Below are 18,513 nucleotides of genomic sequence, written 5' to 3'. Positions count from 1 at the left end.
ATTTGGGCAGTCTTGATGCAACATTTTGAACAGAAATGCAATGGTTCATTGAATCTGTCTAAAACTTTACCCATGCACGTCTGCCATCTAGTGGCCAACATTTAAATTGCGCCTGACCTGGCATAGTACATTACGGCCTTTCTCTTGCATTTCAAAGATGATCATACAATTATTTTTTTTGTATTCTCTTTTACCAGATCTAATGTGTTATATTCTGCTGCATTAATTTCACATTTCCACAAACTTCAAAGTGTTTCCTTTCAAATGGTATCAAGAATTAGTTAGATTTGCAGTTAGATTTGGTTTTGGATATGTCATTTTAGGCAAAAATTGAATAAAAAGGTTCCGATCCTTAAGAGTTTGTCTACCATATCTTCCGTGAATGGCGTTAGTTACAGTATATCCATATTTGAGATCATGTTTTTTTAAATGAATGGCTTAATTAATGGCCCAAAAGCGTAACTTTTTAACAATATCAGCCTTTAATCCTCCCCATGCCCTAATTATTTATAGTCCGCTGTTGTGATCCTAAAATGAGTCCCTGTTGAAAAGCTCTGAGAGTAGCCCTACCTACCTCGTTCTGAATTCTATTTTAGACACTCGTGTACTGTCAGTCATCTTTGTGCTCTATGAGATGCATGCTGTTCTGTATTGTTTATTTTTTTGCCACACATAATGGTTGTGATGACCAAGATGGGAGGGTGGGAGTGGGGCAAGGACAGTGTGATGTGGTACGATGTGAGCTGTCATCTATCTGAGTTAACGCTGCTTTTTAAAGCAGAAACAGCCTGTCAGTAGTTGTTTGTCCAACCAATCTGGGTACATGGTCACGATTAAACATGGGAAAATTGGAGCCTTGAGTTTATGCGTGCCGTGTGTGTGTGTGTGTGTGTGTGTGTGTGTGTGTGTGTGTGTGTGTGTGTGTGTGTGTGTGTGTGTGTGTGTGTGTGTGAGAGAGAGAGAAAAAGAGAGCTGTTTTTGCTTTGGAGCAATATTCCTTGCCCTTCACCTCATCTGTAGGCATTTGAAGCTTGTCCACACAGAACAAAGGCATAATTGTCCACATTCTTGTCCACACATAGCATAATCTTCAGGGCTGATGGCCTGGTGGGAAGGGTTATGTAATATTGGTTTCAGCATCATCACAGCATCATTCTGCTTATAGTGCATTGAAGTGGCCTGGAGCTGTACGTTATGTGTAGTGTTGCATACACTGTTATTGTCTCTGTTCAGGTGCAGCAGTGACCACTGTAGGGAATGTTGAAATGAACTATATTGTATACTGTAGCTCTCTAACGTTGGTGCTACAGAAATTTGGAAGATGTGAGAAATTACCAGCACTAACTATGATTTCAACAAGTATGATTCATCATCAAAGTTGTTCAATAATAATGCTATTGGACAGCATCCATCGGGTTGGACAACATCCTAGCTATGCTGCTGAAATGAATGTGATGATCACCGATTAGCAATTGTGTCTTTTCTCTGAGTTACTGGAATGAGAAGCAAAAGGGGTTTAGTCCTTTAGATCCTCCTTTTACAACCCTACTAATCCACAGATTCACTCCGTTATTTATGGACTAGGCTGACATCTTTGGATTCCCCCAGTACTAGAGCTATAACCATTGGCTCCGACAGCTCCCCTACAGATTGAGAACAAATGGATTTATGAAGTCTGTCTAGTCTCAGGGGGGGAAAAAGATGGTACTTCTTCTGTTTATGTCTAAAGGACCCTTTCTGTTTAGCTACCTTTCTCTGCTGTAAAAATCTGCAGCCATGATAATAGCTCACCCTAGTTCGTTTTTGCACACAAGGGTTTCCTCATGTTAAACACACACTCAGTACAACAAATGAATGTGCATGCGGCTGACATTTGTTGCTTTGGTAATTTCATCTGTTAATGGACGCCTGCAAAGCCTCTCTGAAAGCATATTTCTTAATTGTGTGTTGCTAGGCAACAGGGGTTTGGTCATAATCACAGAAAGATGATCCTTTAAGGAGCGGGCAAAATGTTTCACTAGAGTGGGGACTGGTGGAAATGGCTGAGAATTAGCATTTTATGGCACTGTGTTGAAAAAAAGGGTGCTTGAGCTAATACAGTGAGCTAGAGGAGAGTCATAATAATGACATTTTAGTCACCTAGTGTTGAAATATGACCACGGAGCAATAATGGCATGTGCCCTTTTTGAGAGCAGTAGTTAATATAATTTTGCATTGTAGAAATTGTCAGAGTCAACCGTTTTTTTTGGTTGCATTGAGTATGTCTGAGTATAATTTCTGACATTTGACAACATGATGTAGGGAATATCTCAACCATTTGAGCTGTTCCTCTGTACCGTCTTCATAATTAGTAAGCCTATATAAATATTTAGATATGATATGCCGATAGCCTCAATATGTTCATTAGTAACACCTAAGGCTACACGATTTGGACAAAATATCTCATTGCGATTTTATGGCCAGATATTCTAATTGCGATTATGAATTGCGATTTTCAAACACTTATTCATACATTTTTTTGCTTTGTCCTTATGGGGTATTGTGTTTAGATTGTGCATTTATACTTTATCCGTTTTAGAATAAAGCTATAATGTAACAAAATGTGGGGGAAAGGGTCTGAATACTTTCCAAATGCACTGTACACAATCCATGTCTCAGTTGTCTACAAGTTTTAAAAGTCCTTCTTCAGCATGTAGCCTCCCCTTCATCTACACTGATTTGAAGTGGATTTAACAAGTGACATCAATAAGGGTTCATAGCATTCACCTGGTCAGTCTATGGCAGGGATCATCAAATAGATTTAGCCCGAGGTCCGGCGCGCTATCGACTGTGCCGCAAAAGCATGCTTGAGCGGCAGAGTCGATTTCTACGACTAAGTCTACGACTTAGTTTTCAGGCAGCCATAGGCTGTAGTGGGAATAAGAAGCTTATGATTGTGTAATTATGTACAAGTAGGCTACAATTGTTATTATAATAGAAATGAAGTCAAAGTCCCTTAAAAACACGTAGCCTACCGATTACAAGGTGCAGCCTGTGTCCAAAACATTGGAATCTGGTCCAGTCATTCAACGTGATGGCCTTTACCACATTTGCGCCGTTATAGTTATGCACACCTCATTCAGGCCCTAGGCAGCAAATGGTGTTTTCACACTTGGTCACTTTCAGCCAATCTTTGCAGTGTGAACACATTCCAAAGGAACTCAGAACCCTAAAAAGAGCCCCCGAAGTGAACCGAACTGAGACCATTTCGAGAGGTGGTCTGAGTTCGGTTCGCTTGAATCCCGTGTTCTGGTTCCCTTTTTTAGCCCCCCAGGTTCACTTGTCATTATTCCCACACCACACACCCTTCACATTGGTGCCACAAAATAGAGAAGATTATGATATGTACGGGGGTGTATTCATTACGCCGATTCTGTTGCAAAATGTTTTTTCAATGGATGTAGATGGAACGAAAGGGGGAGATCCTACCAGAATTTGTACAGTAGAAACGTTGTTTTTAATTTTGGCTAATGATTGGAATATTGTGAAAAGACAACATATTTGGTAAGAATCACAACATAGGATACAACATCTATTCTAGCTCTTACAGGGCCTACATTGGGTGTACAATTTTCAATTACAGCATTATTTACTCTTCATTTATTCTTCTGCTATTTATTCTGTTACCAATAATATTTACATTTTAATAGTATCTTCTGATTACAATTCGTACGTCTCATATTTTAACAAATGCAATCTATTAGCTATTACAATTTAAGTAGGTATATCTAGCTGTCCGATAACACATTCTGATGGAATGGCTTGACCTGCACATTGTAAAAACGTAGAGTGCATTGAGTGAATGTTGCAATGAACACAGCTGCTGTCGGGAGACAACGACTCGACACTGAAAACTCAAGAACTTGGATATCTGTGTCAACACCTGCTACCAGGAGCCTGCTTCTCCTGGAATAGCTAACAAACATTTCCAGTGCTGTAGAAGCTATGCTTATTTTGGTCTTGTCCTTGACAATATTGACAATTGGAGTTCCAATGCGGTAATTGTTTTGCTAGCGGAGGACTACAGGAATGAGGTCGCTATGCTTAGCAAACAAATCTCAATTCTACGAACTTTCTCGTTCTCAACTCCTATGGATGCCGCTCGGGCCTAATGGATGTTTTCACCCCTTGTCATCTGTCCCTATCCGAATGGCCTGTGCTACCTGGAACCTGCCTTCCAAGGAAGTGGTCTCCATCTGCTTCTCCTCCTCCATCCTGTAGTGAAGTAGACGGAGAACAGCAAGAAGAGTGTTCCAATCAGCTGCTGGTCAATGTCACAAGTCGTGGAAACCGCAGGCAGCAGCATACTGCTAACCGGACAGGAGTGACTGAGGGGTTCGAGCAGATTGACATTAGGAATAGCTTCACTGGTGCCTGATCTACCTGCACCTTCATCGCTGGAACTGCCTGTGTCTGCAATGGCGGTGCTAACTCTAACTACGCTGACTCCAGCAGCGCCGTCGTTGTCGTTCGGCTCCTTTCCCCGTCTCTGGATCTGGCAGGGCACTGCCTGCTGAGGTCTGAACCTATTGCCCTGGAGCAGCGGGTGTACCATATCCTGCTTCTCGTGGGCCCGTGAAAGGCTCAACAAATTGTGTGAGAGGTGGGAATGGGTGGATTTCTCAATTCCCTTCTCTGGCTGTTGTATTGGGCAGCTCAAAGGTGAGAAATGCCTCAGTCCCTGGAGCTCAAAGGTGAGAAATGCCTCAGTCCCTGGAGCAAAAATGTTATGCTATTCAGGAGCACGAGTACAGGATATCAATAAGTCTCTCCCAAACATTTTAAACCAGCATCAGGAAATGACGTATATTATAGTTCATGTGGGATTCAATGACATATGCTCAGAATAGCTGAAGATTGATTTTAAAGAACTATTTGGCTCACTACTTGACAACAAAAACACCCTATAATATTTGACCCTGTGACCTCCCTAAATTGTGGTATTGAATGGTTCAGCCGACCTTTAGCCCTCCATAACTGGCTACGAGACTATTGCAGCTCTGTGGGTATAACATGTATCTACACCCATGTAATTTTGATACCTTCTGAAAACAAAGCTCGTATTATTATTATTATCATTATCGTTTGGGTTCCTGGATCATTTCACAGCATTATAAGGCTATGTTGAGACAATGACTTATCAAAGACCAAAGCACGGCTCATTTAATACCTACCATTGTTTCACTGAGTTGTCATAATGCTTCAGCAAATGTACATTATCCCAGGAGCACTGGAAGACGCGATGTAATTAACCTAATTTATGTTCCTCTTACTGCCCTGAATGCCTCTGTTGATCCTACAGCTATTGTATACAGTAATCATGTGCCTATGACCCAGAGTTATACTGTTAGCACTTAGGTGGTGTGTACTAGCAGGAAGTCCACTGTGTGCAGCTCACCCTGCACTAACATAAATAACCTGAGCATGTCTACCTCTGCTAAGCTTCTCAGTAAAGCAATTAAAACAATCAAGCATCCCAGAAAAGTGCAATAGCCCACGTTAACATATGTAGCTTAAGAAACAAGGTTGATGAAATCAATAATTTGCTAGTAACAGATGACATTCAATGGTACAGTGGTAGCAATACATGGTTATAAGATCTACAGAAAATATGTGACTCACCACCTGGATTCAGTCTTATGTAGCAAAATTTGAAATGTTTTTTTTTTTTTTACATTGGATAAAAATAGAGACTCAGAGCTACAAAGTGGTATATCATACACTGCATTTGAGGAACAATGGGAAAGTAATTCTGCTTCGAGAGTTGATCAACTCACCTTTGAGATAATCACTGTTGAATGTTTTGGTATCTAGTGAAGAGCTTGGCTTTGTCTACACCCATTCAGCATCGTTCACACCCTCTTAAGTTTTAGCCCCACCCACATTGTTTCGCTCTCGGAGCGCACACTTGACGCTCTGGCCGATGATTTGTTTACTTCTGGATAAAAAACAGCCTAACCAGCTCTGCTGGCAACAATTTCATTACACTTTTTGCAGACATTTGCTTACACAAGCCATATTCAATGGGTGTTGTACACATATCACTTAACGTTAGCTAACGAACCAACCAACTAACGTTAGCTAGTTCAACAACTTTAGCTAGTTCAACAACAAGATCAGTGCCAACAATGCCACAGTGCTGGGAACTAACCAACCAGGTTCCATGTTAGCTAGCTAACATTAGGCTCTAACTAGAAAAGCTAACAGCTCTGGGAAATGAATAATAACATGAATAATAACATCAGCTAGGGAGCCAGACAGCTAACATAGGCTAGCTAGCTAACAGTACACTTTAGCTTGAAATGAAACCACTTTCTATCAAAATTTGAAACGTGTAATATCTGAAAATGTTGCTAGCTAACGCTAGATTATCTTACCTGTATACATCATCATGCATGATGGACGCATCTCACTGTCAGGAATGCCATACCACAGTTGCCCCTAGTTTGAAGATGGGTGTTTTCTCCATCTCTTTAGCTATCATACTCTAATTCCACTGATTTCAAAACTTGATCTTACAGAGAATGGAGAGCAAAATGTTTATGCAGCTCCATTACACAATACATAAAAAAAAAACATAGCTAGTGGGAAGTTTGCCAACTTTTTCTGTGGCTTAACCAACAAGGCTCGTTATTTAACCATTTTATTAGTATTTACAGATGGCATGAAAGTTCACATGTTCGAGAAGGCATTTCTGCCAAAAAACGAGTTTTGATCAAATGTTTTATGTTCAAATGGCTCTCCTGTGAAGTCGTGACTTCCAACATACGCCTAGTTATCTGAATTGGGTCACAAATGCCGAAGGTGGAGGTGTGTGTGGCCATTTATATTCAGAACCACATCCCTGTAAAGCTTAGAGAGGATCTCATGTTAAATACTGTTGAAGTAATATGGCTACAGGTTCATCTGCCTCACCTAAAGCCCATTCTGGTGGGAAGCTGCTATAGACCATGAAGTGCTAACAGTCAGTATCTGGATAACGTGTGAAATGCTTGATAATGTATGTGATATCAACAGAGGTATATTTTCTGGGTGATTTTAAATATTGACTGGCTTTCATCAAGCTGCCCACTCAAGAGAAAGCTTCAAACTGTAACCAGTGCCTGCAACCTGGTTCAGGTTATCAGTCAACTTACCAGGGTAGTTACAAACAGCACAGGAATTAAATCATTATATATTGATCACATCTTTACTAATGCTGCAGAAATTTGCTTGAAAGCAGTATGCAAATCCATCGGATGTAGTGATCACAATATAGTAAAAAACATTTTTTTTTTTTAAATTTAATTAATTTAAATAGTAGCCATATCTAGGAAAAGTTCCAAAGGCTGGGCCTGATATAGTGTGTAAGAGGTCAAACAATAAGTTTTGTAGTGATTCCTATGTTGTTGATGTAAAGACTGTGTTGGTCTGTGGTTTGTAATGAGGAGCAACCAGATGCTGCACTTGACACATTTATGAAATTGCTTATCCCAGTTACTAATATGCATGCACCCATTAAGAAAATGACTGTAAAAACTGTTAAATCCTTGTGGATTGATGAAGAATTGAAAAAATGTATGGTTGAAAGGGATGAAGCAAAATAAATGTCAAATACGTGGTCCTTCTGTAGCTCAGTTGGTAGAGCATGGTGCTTGTAACGCCAGGGTAGTGGGTTCGATTCCCGGGACCACCCATACGTAGAATGTATGCACACATGACTGTAAGTCGCTTTGGATAAAAGCGTCTGCTAAATGGCATATATTATTATTAAATAAGTCTGACTGCACAACCGATTGGCAAACATATTGCAAATGGAGAAATCATATGACTAAACTGGATAAAAAGAAGAATCTACACTATGAAACAAAGCTAAATGACAAAGAATGATAGTAAAAAGCTTTGGAACACATTCAATGAAATGTTGGGCAAAAAGGCAAACTCCGCTCCATCATTAATTCAATCATATGGCTCATTCATCACAAAACCCAATGATATTGCCAACTTAATGATTTTTTTTAAATTGGCAAGATTAGGAAATGTAGGCATAACATGCCAGCAACAATTGCTGACACTACACATCCAAGTATATCGGACCAAATTATGTAAGACGAGCATTGTAATTTTGAATTCTGTGAAGTGAGTGTTGGAAGAGGCTAAATAATTATTGTTGTCTAACAGCAATGACAAGCCACCAGGGTCTGGCAACTTGGATAGAAAATTACTGAGAATAATAATACCGAACGATATTGCCACTCCTATTTGTCATATCTTAAATGTAAGCCTACTAGAAAGTGTGTGCCCTCAGGCCTGGAGGGAAGCAAAAGTCATTCTACTACCTAAAAATAGTAACTGGCTCAAACTTTAGAAAAATTATGACCAGATACAATGCTATTTTACAGTGAACAAATTGACAACAGACTTTCAGCAGGCTTATAGGGAAGGAAATTAAACAAGCACAGCACTTACACAAATGACTGATTCTTGTGTATAAAGAGTTACCTGTCTAACAGAACACAGAGGGTGTTCTTTAATGGAAGCCTATCCAACATAATCCAGGTAGAATCAGGAATTCCACAGGGCAGCTGTCTGGGCCCCTTACTCTTTTAAATCTTTACTAATGACATGCCACTGGCTTTGAGTAAATGCAGATGACTCAACACTATACACGTCACCTACTACAGCAACTGAAATGACTGCAACACTTAAAGAGCTGCAGTTAGTTTCAGATTGGGTGGCAAGGAATAAGTTGGTCCTAAATATTTCAAAAACTCAAAGCATTGTATTTGGTACAAATCATTCATTCACTAAACTTGAACTAAATCTTGTAATGAATAATGTGGAAATTGAGCAAGTTGAGGTGACTAAACTGCTTGGAGTAACACCGGATTGTTAACTGTCATGGTCAAAACATATTGATAAAACAGTAGCTAAGATGGGGAGAAGTCGTTCCATAATAAAAAGCTTCCCTGACTTAATAGCACTATCAACAAGGCGGGTCCTCCAGGCCCTAGTTTTGTCGCACCTGGACAACTGTTCAGTTGTGGTCAGGTGCCACAAAGAGGCTAAGAAAATTCCAATTGGCTCAGAACGGGGCAGCACGGCTGGCCCTTAATGTACACAGAGAACAACAATGAATAATATGCATGTCAATCTCTCCTGGCTCAAAGTGGAGGAGAGATTGACTTAATCACTACTTAATCACACCCATGCAGACCCCACGAGACATGCCACCTGAGGTCTCTTCACAGTCCCAAAATCCAGAACAGACTATGGGAGGCGCACAGTACTAAATAGAGCCATGACTACGTACGTGACTCTATTCCACATCAAGTACCTCATGCAAGCAGTCAAATTAGATTTTTTTTTAAAATACAAATATCCCTCAGGGAACAGCGGGGACTGTGAAGCAACACAAACATAGGCACAGACACATGCATACATAGGCACAGACACATGCATACATAGGCACAGACACATGCATACATAGGCACAGACACATGCATACATAGGCACAGACACATGCATACATAGGCACAGACACATGCATACATAGGCACAGACACATGCATACATAGGCACAGACACATGCATACATAGGCACAGACACATGCATACAAACACACAATAGCGTACACATGGATTTTGTGTTGTAGATATGTGGTAGTAGAGTAGGGACCGGAGGTCACACACTTAATGTAATGTGACATTTGTTGTGAATGTATTGTGATGTTTATAACTGCCTTAATTTTGCTGGACCCGAGGAAGAGGGGGAGACATAATAAATAGAAATGTGAATGCAAAGAGGACTCGGAACCACAATATAGGTGAAGTGAACTGGCAAAAGAGTTGAATCCTCATTCAAAGGCAAGGGCTGTGTGAATATAAAGTAAACTGAGTTCTTTTGATTTTTTTTTTACCCCAGATTTCACTTTAAAGAGGACTGGGATCGGTTCATAAAATTACTAAAATGAAAACACCCTTAAGCTTCTCTCAACCTCAGAGCGATGTTTTCTCCTATGTGATCTCTGGGGAAGTAGCCTATTATTTTTGCAAACAGCGACCTTTCGGTTGAAACACCAAATCAATAAAGTGTACTTTCCAACAAATGGGCTCGGAAAACTATAAAATAGATGGCTCTCCTGTTCTTACCACTTTGCCCAGTCATATTCAAGGTTAGAACTACCTTTCTAGGGGTTCTAATACTTATAGCCTTAATATGCATTTTTGATAAAATATCTACAGTATTTCACTTTTTAATGTGTATAATATTGCTTCCTAGCCACCGTGCTTCTACACCTGCATTGCTTGCTGTTTTGTGTTTTAGGCTGGGTTTCTTTCTGTACAGCACTTTGAGACATCAGCTGATGTAAGAAGGGCTTTATAAATACATTTGATTGATTGCTTACTAGGTGTTGTCCAATTAATTCTGTAACTACTCCCTCTTCAAATCGGGGTTGATTGGGAAAAGCTGTTCAAAAGAAGACATTGTATTATATCGTGGTACTCTCTAAAGAAGGCCATACAAATAAAGGCATTTTAATTAATTATATGAAGAGTGCCATGGTCCTCCTTTCTTTTTTTGAACAGTTTACCCCTTTTACGAAAGAGCACCTTCTGTCTACAAAATTCCACTATTGTGGGTTTTGGGAGACCGAAGGTACCAGTCAAAAGTTTGGACACCCCGACTCATTCGAGGGTTTTTCTTTATTTTTACTTTAAAAGAAAAAACTATTTTCTACATTGTAGAATAGTAGTGAAGACACCGAAACTATGAAATAACACACATGGAATCATGTCATAACAAAAAAAGTGTTAAACAAATCAAAATATATTTGAGGCTTTTCAAAGTAGCCACCCTTTGCCTAACAGCTTTGCACACTCTTGACATTCTCTTAACGAGCTTCACCTGGAATGCTTTTCCAACAGTCTTGAAAGAGTTACCACATGTGCTGAGCACTTGTTGGCTGCTTTTCCTTCACTCTGCAGTCCAACTCATCCCAAACCATCTCAATTGGGTTGAGGTCGGGTGATTGTGGAGGCCAGGTCATCTGATGCAGCACTCCATCACTCTCCTTCTTGGTCACATAGTCCTTACACAGCCTGGAGGTGTGTTGGGTCATTGTCCTGTTGAAAAACAAATTATAGTCCCACTAAGCGCAAACCAGATGGGATGGCATATTGCTGCAGAAGGCTGTGGTAGCCATGCTGGTTAAATGTGCCTTGAATTATAAATAAATCACTGACGGTGTCCTCAGCAAAGCACCCCCACAGCATCACACCTCCTCCTCCGTGCTTCACGGTGAGAACCACACATGCAGAGATAATCCATGCAACTACTCTGCATCTCACAAAGACACAGCAGTTGGAGCCAAAAATCTCAAATTTGGACACATCAGACCAAAGGACAGATTTCCACTGGTCTAATGTCCATTGCTCATGTTTCTTGGCCTAAGTAAGTCTCTTTTTATTATTGGTGTCCTTTAGTAGTGGTTTCTTTGCAGCAATTTGACCATGAAGGCCTGATTTCACACGGTCTTCTCTGAACAGTTGATGTTGAGATGTGTGTGTTACTTAAACTCTATGAAGAATTAATTTGAGCTGCAATTTCTGAGGCTGGTAACTCAAATGAAATTGTCCTCTGCAGCAGAGGTAACTCTGGGTCATCCTTTCCTGTGGCAGTCCCCATTAGAGCCAATTTCATCATGGCGCTTGATGGTTTTTGCGACTGCACTTGAAGAAATGTTCAAAGGTCTTGAAATGTTCCGCATTTACTGACCTTCATGTCTTAAAGTAATGATGGACTGTCATTTCTCTTTGCTTATTTGAGCTGTACTTACCATAATACCGACATGGTCTTTTACCAAATAGGGCTATATTCTGTATACCCCCTACCTTGTCACAACACAACTGATTGGCATTAAGAAGGAAAGGAATTACGCATATTTCATTTTAACAAGGCACACCTGTTAATTGAAATGCATTCCAGGTGACTACCTCATGAAGCTGGTTGAGAGAATGCTAAGAGTGTGCAAAGCTGTCATCAAGGAAAAGGGTGGCTACTTTGAATAATCTCATATAAAATATATTTTGAATTGTTTAACACTTTTTTGGTTACTCCATGATTTTGTATGTGTTATTTCTTAGTTGTGTAAAGTACTTAAGTAGTACTTAAGTAGAACTTTTAAGTATTTTTACTTAAGTCATTTTTGGGGGGTATTTGTACTTTACTACTTATATATTTTCACAACTTTTACTTCACTACATACTTAAAGAAAATAATGTACTTTTTACTCCTTACATTTCCCTTCCACCCAAAAGTACTCATTACATTTTGAGTCCTTAGCAGGACAGAAAATGGTCCAATTCACACACTTATCAACAGAACCTCCATGATGATCCCTACTGCCTCTGATCTGGCGAACACAAACACAAATGCATCGTTTGTAAATTATGTCTGACTGTTGGAGTGTGCCCTTGGCTATCCGTAAATAAATAAATAAATAGTAATTATGTCGTCTGGTTTGCTTAATATACTTAAGTATATTTAAAACCAAATACTTTTAGATTTATACTCCAGTAGTCATTTACTGGGTGACTTTTACTTGAGTCATTTGCTATTAAGGTATCTTTACCATTGACAATTGGGTACTTTTTCCACCACTGCATAGTTTTGATGTCTTCACTATTATTTTACAATGTAGAAAATAGTAAAAAATAAAGTAAAAACCTGGAATGTGTAAACTTTTGTCCAAACTGTTGACTGGTACTGTATATAAATACGGTGTCTAAAAACCTGTTTTCACTTTGTCGTTATGGGCTATTGTGTGTAGATTGATGATAATGTTTTATTTGATCATTTATAGAGTAAGGCTGTAATGTAACAAAATGTGGACAAAGGCAATGGGTTTGAATACTGTCTATGGCTGAGTGGCACCTCTTCTTCATAGGTGCCTCTGGGAGTGCTTGCACTCAGATGCATGGATGCCAGCCACACAGCGTGATGCCAGTCCAGGTCAGTATGCGCGTAAGACACGAGCCGCTCTTCCCTAGCGTGATGGGCATTATGATCTGTGGTTCTCTAGATGGTAGATTATATTTTAAATGGGTTCAGTTTTTACATCAACACGCAATTGTTCTAGGATTAAAGATGCACTCTCAAACTTTATCATTTCAGCCAGTAGTTTTGAGTGGTGCCTCACAATCCAAAAGTGGTCCCAGTTTATTGTGTACTACATCATCCGTTTCATTTGTTAAGTCGTTTTATTTGTATGATATGAAACGCATCCAATTCATACTATCTGTTACCCATTTGTTGTGCTTAAAATCCTTGAGTGCATCTTTAAGAGGCATTGATTCAGTGTGCATTAGGCTAGATACTGTATACTACAGTTTTCTGCCCTATGTGCCAGCTGGTGGGACTGGGATGAGACGAGATATATACTACAGTGGACCAGCTCTGCAGCCTGCATGGTGATGGGGGAGGGGCTTTGTGATGACGTAGTAAGACAGCAGCCAAGGGTGGGGTTGCCATGGATGTGAGATGAGGCTGTCAGCAGCACCCGCCCCTTGTCTGAGGGTGAAGGTCAGGGTGTAATCTTGGTTGCAGGTTAAAGGTGATGACCTTTTATCATGCCTTTCAGTGAGTCCTCTCGAGAGGTTGTGTAGTGGGCAGGGTTCGCACAATGTGCTTGAGGTGCTTGAATTTGGCACTCTGCAATTCAAGTACTGGAATACATTGGAAATCAGACATTTTCTCAAGTTGGTACTTGAAAGAACAGAAGATGATCAAATATGTTAACATGAACATTTTTTGAAACATTTATTGGTCTTGCAAATTCATTTCCAGGCAGACTACCGAGTTTTATTTCCTGAAGTGTTTTGCGTTCTGGATGCCAGGCGAAGCGCGTTCATTCCAGCCACACTGCTACTCAGCCAGGCAGGTACAGAACCGAATGATTAGGCGCCGCCAAACGTCACGTTGATAGCTAACATGCCGGGCAAATGTAGATTCATTGCTGCCTGGCAGGATATCAATGTTTATGAATGGGTTTTGCCAGACCCAACCAGGGATGTAGTGGAGGGTAAACGTTTTCACACCTTTCTATTTGTAAAATAGTACTTACTAGCCTTTTAATTAGATAATTATTGTTAACCCACTTATTGCGTTGATCAACGCTCAGAAGGCTTCTTGATCAGATTTCTAACCGCGCTTACCTCTGCGAACGAGTGGAATCATGAATGATTTATGTATGCTCGTTATGCTCGCCTACTCCCCCGTATTTGCCTTGTTAGCAGCACATTCATTCAATGCTTTGCTCAACGGGAAACTCCCCCCACGACATAGGCCGAGAGGAGAAACAAGCTCCCTTGACCTACAGTGTTAAGTAGCAGAGAGACGCCGCTAACAGTGGGAATGTTTTTAACTTCGTTCGACTCCTGGAGTTTCAACAGACATCCCCCAAACAAAAAAACCCGACTCTCTGAGAATGAGTGTACAACTGGTAAATAGTCGCTGATATTTCAATCAGATCTCCAGCGAGCTAGGTAGCTCAAGGGCTCTGGCTATTAGCCAGGTAGTTATCTATATCCAGCTCGCTAGAAGGATGAAGTTAGAAGCTAACGTTGAACGGAGCCAAACCTCAGCAGGAGCAGTTGACTGAAATGAGGCTAGCTATAATCAAAAGATTGGCTACTGTAAGTTCTATTAACAAAATCAATTTTCTTTATACTGAGTAGTGAGACAGAGAGTGGTGAGTCAGGCTGCAATGAAGGAGGCAAAGAAGATACACAGAGAGAGGAAGCATTGAAGCAAGCAGGGAGAGAGGTTAATAGTACAGTGGTTCCCAAACTTGGGGTCCGGGACCCATGTAGGGTCTCCTAAGATTTAAGTAGAGTTCCCTGAGACAATATTTCATCTTATCATACACATGAATAAATAACTTGTTTCTCTTCAAATAGGTATAGAATACAATATTTTAGAGTCAATTATCAGGGCATTTTACAGTGTCAGAATTCACTTGCATGTCATTATGTGTTGGGACAGCCTGCGGTACCTAAAATGTTGTGAAATATGAAGAGAATTTAGAGTTGTAAAGAAAAAGCCATATCTCAGATTGACCAATAAAAATTCAATATTAAGATGGGCAAAAGAACAGACACTGGACCGAGGAACTCTGCCTAGAAGGCCAGCATCCCGGAGTCGCCTCTTCACTTGTGACATTGAGACTGGTGTTTTGTGGGTACTATTTAATGAAGCTGCCAGTTGAGGACTTGTGAGGGTTTCTGTTTCTCAAACTAGACACTCTAATGTACATGTCCTCTTGCTCAGTTGTGCACCGGGGCCTCCCACTCCTCTTTCTATTCTGGTTAGGGCAAGTTTGCGCTGTTCTGTGAAGGGAGTAGTACACAGCGTGGTACAAGCTCTTCAGTTTCTTGGCAATTTCTCAAATGGAATAGCCTTCATTTCTCAGAACAAGAATAGACTGACGAGTTTCAGAAAAAATATATTTGTTTCTGGCCATTTTGAGCCTGCAATTGAACACTCAAATGCTGATGCTCCAGATACTTACTTAAACTGGCCTTCATTAGGCTAATTGCTTCTTTAATCAACACAACCATTTTCAGCTGTGCTAACATAATTGCAAAAGGGTTTTTTAATGATCAATTAGCTTTTTAAAATGATAAACTTGGATTAGCTAACATAACGTGCCATTGGAACACAGGACTGATGGTTGCTGATAATGGGCCTCTGTACTCCTATGTAGATATTCCATAAGCAATCAGCCGTTTCCAGCTACAATATTCTTTTACAACATTAACAATATGTACACTGTATTTCTGATCAAATTGATGTTATTTAAAAAAATGTCAATTAAAATTTCTTTCAAAAACAAGGACATTTCTAATTGACCCAACTTTTGAACGGTAGTGTATATATAAATATAGTATATAATAATATATAATATCATAATATTCCATAGCAATTTATAATAACTTTTCATATGAATGATACACTATGATTTGCTAGATGAGAAAGAGTGAGGACGGCTGAGGACTGACAGTGTGAGAGAGTTGGAGTACGAAAATGAAAATCAAAGGGGAATGAAATGAAAGAAAAGAAATGAGAAATTTGAAACCCCATCCAACCCCTCCATTCCTCCTCCCTCTTTCACACTCTCTCTTCTCCTTCTCTTATACTCTTTATCTCTCTGCCAAGCAGGAAGTCACATTGAATAATTCATCCAGAGAAAATGAAAACTTCATGGCTATTAAATTACAGAGCAGAAGTGGCTGCACTAACCTTGTTTTCCCCAGATGAGAATATATGGGAATATAGAGGCTTTGCATGGTTGAAATGCTTTACTACGCTGTCTGACTGTGTTTTACCAGAGGGAGGCCATCTTGGAAAAGGAACCTCATTTTCTGTGTGACTGTAGAGTAGTAGCTGTAAAGGAATAGCCCTTCAGGGTTATGATTCCTGCTCTCCACCTCCACACGTGTCCCTTATTCTCTGTCCCTATTCTAGCTTGTCTTTTATGTTGCTTTTATACCTTGAGGTATCTACCTGACAAAAGGAGTTATGCGATCTGATGATAATGTGTCTGGATCTAATGGCTTTGTACATTAAAAAAAATAATAATTTGCGATTAAGTCTTATCCAACTTCTAGACCTTATGGGAGGGATTTCGCAGAAACGACCTCACCTAGGATTTAATTCCACACACACCAGCAGCACATGAATGTGTTCGCTCATTAAGGCTCTAGCGCTGAGTCAGTGACTATCATCAGGTTTCCGGGCAAGACAACATCAGGACTGATAAGCAAGCTTCGCTACACCTCCTTTATCTTGTCCAGCTGTGTGTGTGTAAGTGTGTAAGTGTGTAAATGGTGTGTGTCTTCCTGTAACTCCATCCCTGGTGTTGTGAGCTGACATCTCCCCAAACAGCTTTCTGCCTTCAGCTGGAACAGAGCCCAGCTGTGTGTGTGTCTGTGTGCGCAGGCCTGTGCGTGTACTTGCATGCGCGTGTGTGCATGACTTATCACTCACTGTGTGTCTGTGCGTTTCTCTGTAGACAGTGTTTAGGTGGAGGGTATAGGGGAGCTTTTCTCTCTCTCTTTCTCTCTCCCTCTCTATCACTGTGTTACCAGGCCAGATGGCTCATGACACACAGAGAGGAAAGCGATGGAGAGAGCAGAATGAGAAAAGGGGAGCACCAGAGCTGAGACACCCTCCCCCAAGATACACCTGGAGTGCACCTGCTGCTGTGCCATGCTCCTCTGTCTCTCTCTCGATATAAATATATATATATATCCCTCACAAAGCTGAGTTAACCTCAATTAGCGACAATATGCAGAACGTGTGTTCTACTAGGCTGACCCATTGGATGTACATTGAGCATACCAAACATTAGGGACACCTTTCTAACATTGAGTTGCACCCCCTTTTGCCCTTAGAACAGCTTCTACAAGGTGTTGACAGCGTTCTACAGCGATGCTGGCCCATGTTGACTAATGCTTCCCACAATCGTGTCAGGTTGGCTGGATGACCTTTGGGTGGTGGACCATTCTTGATACACGCAGCAAACTGTTGAGCTTGAAAAACCCAGCAGCATTGCTGTTCTTGACACAATCCGGTGCGCCTGGCACCTACTACCATACCCCGTTCAAAGGCACTTACATTTAGTGGTTTTCTCATTAACCCTCTGAATGGCACACATGCACCATCCAGGTCTCAATTTGTTTCAAGGCTTAAAAATCCTTATTTAACCGGTATCCTCCCATTCACTGACTGAAGTGGATTTAACAAGTGACATCAATAAAGGATCACAGCTTTCACCTGGATTCACCTCGTCAGTATATGTTATGGAAAGGTGTTCTTAATATTTTGTATACTCTGTTTGGGTTTGGTAAATGAAGTCATTGAAACAAGCTTTGTCATTGATATGTTAGGCATAGATGCCATTTCTAACATGTGTAAATTAATAGTGTTCCATTATTGCACACTGATGAGGTGTTTGTTTGTTCCTAGACGGTTGGGGTGTGGTTGTAGAATAACCTCTATTTGAAGGCGGACTTCTTAACCTGTATTTCTAAATCCTTTTAAGTCCTGTTGTAGGGCATTTTGTCGGTGAGCTCCAGCCCTGCCTTAAATTGACTCCTTCAGAGTACTAGCCCTAGAAGTAAACAATCTGTAAGTCCTGTGTTGGGGTTTAGAACACCACTGAGCCAAAGTAAACTTTTAAAGAGTGCAAGTGTGTTTAATACCTTGATTGCATTGTGCCTCAATTTAATCATGGTATGAAATTATTGTATTTGAAAATAATCATTTCTTACCTTGATAACATTGAGAAATGATCACCTATCTATTTTTTTTTATTCGTGGGAATACTTGGGGCAGATTTCCTACATTAAACACATTTTTAGCTTAATTCCTGGTGATTAAAAAAAATAATGTTTTTGACCAAAACTAAAATCCCCCTCACCCGGTTTCGG

The 18,513-nt window shown here is 40.3% G+C and overlaps 1 protein-coding gene across 5 annotated transcripts in view; it reads left to right on the top strand.

Moving 5' to 3' along the window:
- LOC118400045 (trithorax group protein osa-like) overlaps window positions 1-18,513 on the top strand; it is a 129,879-nt gene that overhangs the window by 87,594 nt on the left and 23,772 nt on the right. The gene's annotated exons all lie outside the window — the stretch shown is intronic.

This window comes from Oncorhynchus keta, chromosome 2 (genome assembly GCF_023373465.1).
Source record: "Oncorhynchus keta strain PuntledgeMale-10-30-2019 chromosome 2, Oket_V2, whole genome shotgun sequence".
Taxonomy (NCBI): Eukaryota; Metazoa; Chordata; class Actinopteri; order Salmoniformes; family Salmonidae; genus Oncorhynchus; species Oncorhynchus keta.
Note: the sequence above shows the minus strand (reverse complement) of the source record. Positions and strands in the feature narration are given on the sequence as shown.